Raw genomic sequence first — 7849 nt, 5'->3', positions numbered from 1 at the left:
GTCAGGACGGTTTGGTCTATGAACTTGATGATGCTAGATACTGGCAAGTTCACTGGAACGGAAAGGGAGCGGTAAGACGCATATTAAAAAAAAAAGGCATGGCATATATATATGGTCATGTTTGTGTTAAGAATTAATGCACTGGATTACAAGACAGAAGCAGAGGGAATTCGCACGCTGAGAAGACCGATAAACATACAGTGCGACGCAACTTGAGAAATAATATTGTAATGTCCAAGAATTTAGGAGGCAAAAAAGATTGAATCGTCGCGACGGCGCATCACGTACAGTTGCCGTAGGCGTCGAAGTCTCTCTAACGAAACTATTTTTGGACAGTTCTGATAGCGTCCACGCAACAATAGTTGCTAGTGTACTGCCAAATGCTCATATGCTGCGGCCTAAAGCTCACGGCACACACACACACAAACACACTGTGCGAAAACGCGCTCACAGCGAAAGCAGAACATTGTGCGCAGACATGGATGCAGTCGGTCGCTGCGAACCCGTGCGATCGCCGCATTGAGACTTTATTCTGTTATGCCCCATTTGTTTATAGATATAAGAACATATTCACATCGTTTACTTTCAGCATTTGCCTACCTTTCACGCAAGAAGCCGGTTCGGGAGACTCCAACGCGTCGACTGCGCGTAGTAACGTTCGCTGTACGTATTCGGTAAAGAGATAGCGTCTGTAAACGATTCTGTGCTTTAAGTTTGCCGAAGATTATTATATCGACATTCAAAAACTTCCCTCGTTTTGAGAGTACCTACATAAATGTCCAGGAGGACTGCCGCGTGGTGTTTTTATTGAGCGCCGTAAGCGAAACCAATGAGGAGCGCGCCGCGTGATCCCTCATATTATACGCAAGGAAGGCGCTTCCGACAGATGGCGCCTCCGTAACTCCTCGCCCCAATGCCCATGGTATATTCCATCATACCCACCATGTTTTCCACCATGCCCAGCATAAAATTCATCATGGGCAATGCTGGGATTTTCAATAGGGCGCGAAGTTCCGCTGCACCATGTGGGTATCCCGCACCTCCCGCCAAAATGCCACAGGAAAGAGAGCAGCCAAAATAGAGAGGAAATTGTATTTACAAAATATATTCAGAGAGAGATGCCTGCAGGCTAGATGGCAGAACAACACGAGCGCTGCTCTGCTCGTCGTCTTCACCGTCTTTCTGGCGCATTCTTTCATGCTCGCCAGGATGCGTGCTTCAGTGCGCGGGAATAGCGCGTAACAATATGAACACGTTCCGGGCGGCCACTCCCAGCGGAGGCGCGACGAGCCACAGCGCACCGCGACGAACACTCCGGCAGGGAACGTGGTCGCGCGTTTAGATACACCGACTGCGGCCTGAGGTGTAATGTTTCAGGGTAAGTGAAGCTTCACCGAAACAAAGTTCCGCGGCGCCGAGCAGTATGCGCTTGCGGCTAGCGCGCTGACCGGGCCTACGTGTACGCTCTTCTGTCGAGCCTTGTTCACTCTTGCACCGCATCCGCCAACGTTCACTTCCCTACGCCTCTCGAGCACACAGACACGATTACTGCAGTAAAGGGGGTTCGTCCCTTTATTACTCGCAGCAGCCGCTTCATTCCCATCCTTCCACATGGCTGTTTTACGTGCCACAAATGCATTCTCCGTTGTCAGAAGCACGAACACTGTGCACAGCCGTCATTGACGTGCAAGGTGCTTATAGTAAATAATCTGAAGCACAGCGGTTTCAGTCCGTGATGACAAGTTAGCATGAATCCACCGAAGACGCGGAAAAGTATCCCCACGTCGTCCTTCGCCCGGGGCGTGGTGCACGGCGTTGCATGGGCGCTCGTTTCGCGCTTTTTACTTCCTCCAGTCCCACCTGGCCACAACAACAGTTGGGAGAGCACAATCTACATAACACAGCGCGGTACAACACACGAGGGATATAACGCAATCCAGCACTCGCGACGCCTTTGCCACCGTACTAAACCCACGGGGCAACACGTGTGAACGCACACAACCACAACGAAGCCCGCCATTGTGGCCCGAGAACATGGCGGATACAGCGAAAAAAAAATAAAGCAAGAAAATTGAGAAAATACCACATCACTTCTTCCACACACTTCTCCTAGTCCGCGGAGGGCGTGGGCCTCTCATTTCTTTTTGGTTCCTTCGTACAAGCGAGCAATTGCCAGACTCCCTTCGATAGAACTCAACAGTCAAGATTTTGTCAAGAAATCAACGACCTACAGATAAGTATGATAAGCGATCAGCGAGCTTAATTAAAAGACTTACTCTTCGCACTAAATCATTTCACTTCTTTGCTTAATTAGTGAATTTATAATGCATTCTTAAAGTTATATAAACATATATCGTTCAGAAACGCAGTCCAAGAACGCAGTTTGCCTAAGACAACATGCAAGCATGAGCCTTGAGTCGGCATCTCTATAACTATTGATCATTGCTTTTCTCGGCAGCTTCGGGTGTACTGCTACTGCCTATATTTGTTTACGAAGTTTAATCAACAGGATTAAGTAATCAAAAATCTACTTTCGAGTTTGGATAATCATTGCGTATTTCCGGAAGAAGCCGACGGAGCAATTAAACTTTGGCCTCCTTGCTTTTCGGTGTGGCGTAGCCGTCGGAGCTCGCTAATTTCGACTAGTTAGTACAAAGCCAGTACGTAGCACGGCCAGACGAGCGTATGAGCGCGAACACGCGCTCAAGCCCTGTCGTGCAACTGCGCATGTGCACTCCAGTTGCATGTAGCTGCGGTCTGCTACGTGGCGTAGATACCGCCACGAGCCCACTGGCTAATCGCACTGCGGCTCGGTGAAGACAGCCGCGTTTGGCTTAAGTTTGGCGCGTCGTAGGCGCAAAAATCAGAAGTGTGCTGTTCTCTACGGTGACTTTCAGCAGGCGGAGCGTTGTGAACACGTCCCGCTCCACCGTACCCTTCGCAGTGCAAGACATTGAAGAAGGAGCGGAAGCACCGCGAAGTGCGTGTTTGATGGGCAAGAACTCCGCTCCTGCTGAACGCATTGGAGTACTTTCTGCGGCAACGTATTCCTTCGATAGCCTTGTTTTACCTTGAAATGCATTCCGTCCCAGAACCTAAACGCGACCCTCGCCGATTGTCTAGGAAAAACCTGGCAGAGTTGCAATGTGTCAATGAGCTACAGGTCTCACCAAGATATTTTTCAGGATAAAAAAAAAAAAAAGTAATTTCGCGACGTAGGCCCTCTTTGAAGTTTTCACGAAGAAGTAAATGTCGTAGATCTTTTAAAGTCGAGTGTGAATGTAGACACAATGACAAGCCTTATATAAATCATGGGGTCTAACGTGCCAAAACCACGATGTGATTATGAGGTACGCGCTAGTTGGGTATACTGCGGAATCAGCGGTCACGGGCTTCTCCGACGTGCACCTAAACCTATGTACACTGGTGTTTACGGATTTCGCCTTCATCGCAATGCGGCCGCCGTGGCTGTGATTCGATCCCGCGACCTCGTGCTTAGCAGTCCAACACCATAGCCACTAAGAAACCACAGCGAGTGATGACAAATCTTACTTTGGAATATTCTACTGGGTGTTTCTTTTATGTTCCGTCATAGACGAACACATTTATTAATTTTGCGTGTTTAAGTGGCTCAATAAAACAACGAAGAATTATGCGTGTTATTAAATTTTCCATAAACATCGTTCATATGTATCATACAGAATATTTTTACCGCTTTCGTTCCAGTATCTATGATTTATGCTTTACATAATGTTAGACAATTAATTTCAGTAATTATCCAGATAATTACTTAAGAATTCGCGATAAGCTCACTTTTTGATAATGTTCAGACCTAAATTAAGCATTGAGGCCCTCCTGATCAAAATACGTGAGATATCTCATTATTTGCAGCAACCTTTCGGCTTGCGATATAGAAATCGTAATTAGAGTAAATTCTGTGTGAGGCGAGAAAAATAAACTTGAAGTCCTTAACCAATCTCGACCAGATAAAAAGCGGTAAAAAATTATTGGGACTGAAACATTAACGATGTTTATGCGAACAATTCACCGACGATTACGAAACTCCATAATGCGAAATATGAGCGCCGTTGTTTAAGGGTTTTGAATTCGCGGTAAGAGACAAGGAATTTGTACCTGAACGGCACGGCCCTTTCTCATACTCGGCCAATGCCTCCTTTACTAGATGCCAGCCGCGTTGTCCGTAAACTTGGTTCTGGCCTTCTTCCTTTTCTCTCCTCCGCGAAAAGGCAACGAGCGCCGCTTGTGGCAGACGTCTGCAACCTAGCTCACGTGCTGCGGCCTCCGAGATTACCATGGCGTTTGTTGCCATCTCGGAGGCCCGCGATAACGCTCGCTAACAGACGCCCGTGCATATAAAGCGCCCGCAGAGCATTCAACCGCCGCTGCCACATCCGCCGGAAGTTGAAAAGGCAACGAGCGCCGCCTCACGGAATTTACGCTGAACTAACTTCAACTAAGGAAACCGCCGCCGCAATGGGAAAGCGAGCAACGCGGCTGGCATCTAGTAAAGGAGGCATTGACTCGGCCAACGCGACACCTTAGCCGACCATCGGCGTAGTTCGTCTGCCACTCTTTTTTGCGACATTTTTTCGACGGGCATACGAACTGCATTTGCTGCATCTTCGAAGCAAGCGCGCTTCCCGAGCCGAGAAGTTGTTTCCCTCGCTGTCTGCCAGATGGCGCAACCTGTTAAATCAGCAGCTTGGCTCCCGTTTGCTCTTAGCCGAAAGCAATTTCTGCTTCATTCTACAAAATGCAGGCAAGTGCCGATGTTTATATACATCTCAAACAACTTAGAGTACAATAGTCTTCCCTTTGAGCGATGTTTGCTCTCGATTAGACGAGTAGTTTGTGGACAGGAATTTTGTAAAGTCCACCGGCCAAATACGGAAGACGCTGTACTGGCTGTACGTCACTAGCCATAGTGATGTATTGCTACACTAAGCCCCCCCCCCCCCCCCCCCCTCTTCAATAGCCCCCTGAATATGTTATACTATAGTGCCTAGAATAGTATATTCTAGGCACTGTAGTTATACTATTCATACTGTATAGGTTTCGCCATGTTTTACCTGCCATTACTGCCACCTATAAGGACATCGCAAAACCATTTGGTTGGCAGACGTCGGCAAAGTGTCGGCAACCGTGTTCATGATGGCTGCAGACGCCAAACCGCCGAGTCCATTTAGCTCAGTTTCGACAGTGCTTCGAAAGATTTCGGAATGTTATCAACATTAATCAGTGTTCAACAAAATACAAACGCGTTTCTCCAAATAAGGAGAACTTAACGCATCGGTGTTTTTTCACACGGCTCACCGGTTGCTGACGAAGAGACTAAGTACGTTTAAATGTTCTGTTGGTGGCATCGTTTCCTGTTCTCGTGGCTCTAACATGCAGCTTTGTCTTGTCAAATTCATTCTTGAACAATACCGTCGCCTTCCTCCTACTTATGGTGACCTTATAGTTTTTATTATGTGTGATAACAGGGAGAAGTCTGTCCGCCAAGCCATGTCAACAGTCTTTTAGAAGTTGTATGCCAGAACATTGGTTCACTGGCTCTTACGTACTGCATGAAAATACGACGGTTGACTTGTGATCATTTCTAATTGCATATAGAGGATTGGGAAGACCTCATTTCTGCATTTTTCTTCCAAAGCAAATATTTTGCAATATGTAACCCACATAGTTCGCATTCTTCTTGTTTTCGAACGGCTTCCGAAATGTTGGTTTGTCATGTTTTATTAACAGGAGCAGTACCCTCAGGCAAGACTTTTGTTTTGCAGGAGCAATCTTTTAAAAGCACCAGAGGGAATGAACAAGGCGGCTCCAGTTCCTGGCATTGCTGAATCTGTGGGAGACATCAAAAGACGCTATGAAGACACGGCACATGTCCTGTTCCAGGAACGTCGCGAGAAACAGCGACCTTCGAGTTTTCTTTCCTATGGAGAGACGAAGAAGTGCTACGCGTACAGTGGCACGGGAAAGCCATATGTCGACGTAAAGGAAGGAGTTCGTGCTGACCAGCAGTCATTTCAGAGTCAGATTTGCAGCATCATGTAGTCATGGCCTAACAGTGCAGTCGTCGCTGTGACCAAAAATAGAGGCTTGAAGGCAGCATATGACTCCTTCCTCTCTCTCTCTTTTTCTTTTCTAAATGGGAGCATGTTACTGACACAGTTCCGCCCATTGTGATCCACGGCCAGCAGCTTTTAGCAGGCCCAATCTAGTCTTTCTCATGGAACTGTTCACTTGATACTTTGAATTTGCAGGCCCATCTCTTCAACTCATGCAAACCATGCAGGTCTCGAATTGACGCCACTGTGTGTTTGGTGACCTCTTCTTATTGATATGCAAACACTTCATTGCTGCAACAGACACTTATGTGCCATCTACATAAGGCGGTGGCACTGTGTGTTTTCTGCATATAAAGACTTTTCCCAAGCACCTTTTACAACATTTTCTGGACATGGTATGTTAAAACTTCTGTAGTGTTGAAAACGCAGATCGCAACTCTTTTTAGCCTCATGATCCTCGATTTGTGTCCTTTTAAATAGATCAAAGACTGTATTTCTTTCTCTGTGTGTTACAGTGCTGAAAGGGTGGTGATCATGCCCATTTGTTTTTCTGTTAAGTTGCTTTCTGTGCCGAAATGAAGCCACTGTGAAATGAACTGCAAAGACCAGAGGTAAACACCACATTTGCGATCTGAGTGCACTGGCCTGTGGCAATGTGGGAATTAGGGCATACACAGCATGCCCATCTGAAGTCGTGTTACTGGTGTGCCTATGCCCGAGTACAACACGTTCCTTAAATCCTACAATACCACATGAAAGTGTCGCCTTGATTTAAAAACAATGTGATGTTTACCTCATAAGACAAGATACTGAGATGGTTATTGTTCTGATGTTGTGTGTGTGGTTCACGAGCTCTCTAAAACATGTTGCTACTGTCGGTCAGTCAAAAACAAAACTTATTTTGTAGGCTTGTCCCTTTGTGCAGAGCAGACTAGTGAAAAATGTGGGCTGGAAAAAAAAATTTTAAGCTATTGCTTCTTGGTAATACACATGTTGGTAAACGAGAAGAAAGGGGGTTAACCAAGGGGCCCCGATTTTTTTATGTCATATCATAAGAAGCCAAGAAACACTGACACCAAGGACAACGTAGGGAAGCTTACTTGAGCCTAATAAATGAAATGAAACTATAAATTAATGGAAATGAAAGTGGATGAAAAAACAACTTGCCATAGGTGGGGAACAATCCCACAACCTTCGCATGTTGGTGTCACTGTGGCAAGCCGCAATGTGAAATGTGTTGCCTGTGCTTGAGAACAAATAGTGAAATTAGTGTGGCTAGTAGCCCCTTTTCTAGGAAATTGCATTTTACGTCCAGGGTACTGAGGAAAATTGCCCAAAGCACAGTTAATGTGCAATGTCAAAATTCGTGAATTATCCAAAAGTATTAGCTTAAGGTGCCAATAAGCTAATATGATTGCATTTGTATTTGCCTCAAGCTGCTCACAAGGTTTTTCAGCAGAATGGTCCACAATAACTAGCTTCTCTAGTATTGCCACCATGATGCACAGGCAAAAAAAAAAAAATGCTATCAAGTTGCAGTTTTACGCACAAAATGGTGTAGAGGAACAAGGTAATGCATTATTGTAAAAGAGCTGTTAATCTTTTATGATGGTTCGCCAGTTGTGGAATTAGGATATTGTGCTGCTGCGTGGAAGTTTAGTCGAGACATCCGTCATGCCAGCTGCCTGCTCTCCCTTCCCATTTCTGCCAATTTTTAAAGAGCCCCCTCGGCAGGCCCTGTCGGCATTTTGGTGTAC

The 7849-nt window shown here is 46.1% G+C and overlaps 1 long non-coding RNA gene across 1 annotated transcript; it reads left to right on the top strand.

Annotated features, from left to right (window-relative positions):
- The first annotated feature begins 5084 nt into the window (after positions 1-5084).
- LOC139051391 (uncharacterized) lies at positions 5085-7103 on the top strand. Its single transcript, XR_011509371.1, has 2 exons — positions 5085-5356; positions 5802-7103. It is a non-coding gene; the product is annotated as an uncharacterized lncRNA (long non-coding RNA).
- The last annotated feature ends 746 nt before the right edge of the window (positions 7104-7849 follow it).

Source organism: Dermacentor albipictus, unplaced genomic scaffold (genome assembly GCF_038994185.2).
Source record: "Dermacentor albipictus isolate Rhodes 1998 colony unplaced genomic scaffold, USDA_Dalb.pri_finalv2 scaffold_11, whole genome shotgun sequence".
NCBI classification, from domain to species: Eukaryota; Metazoa; Arthropoda; class Arachnida; order Ixodida; family Ixodidae; genus Dermacentor; species Dermacentor albipictus.
This window is presented reverse-complemented; position numbering and strand designations above follow the sequence as displayed.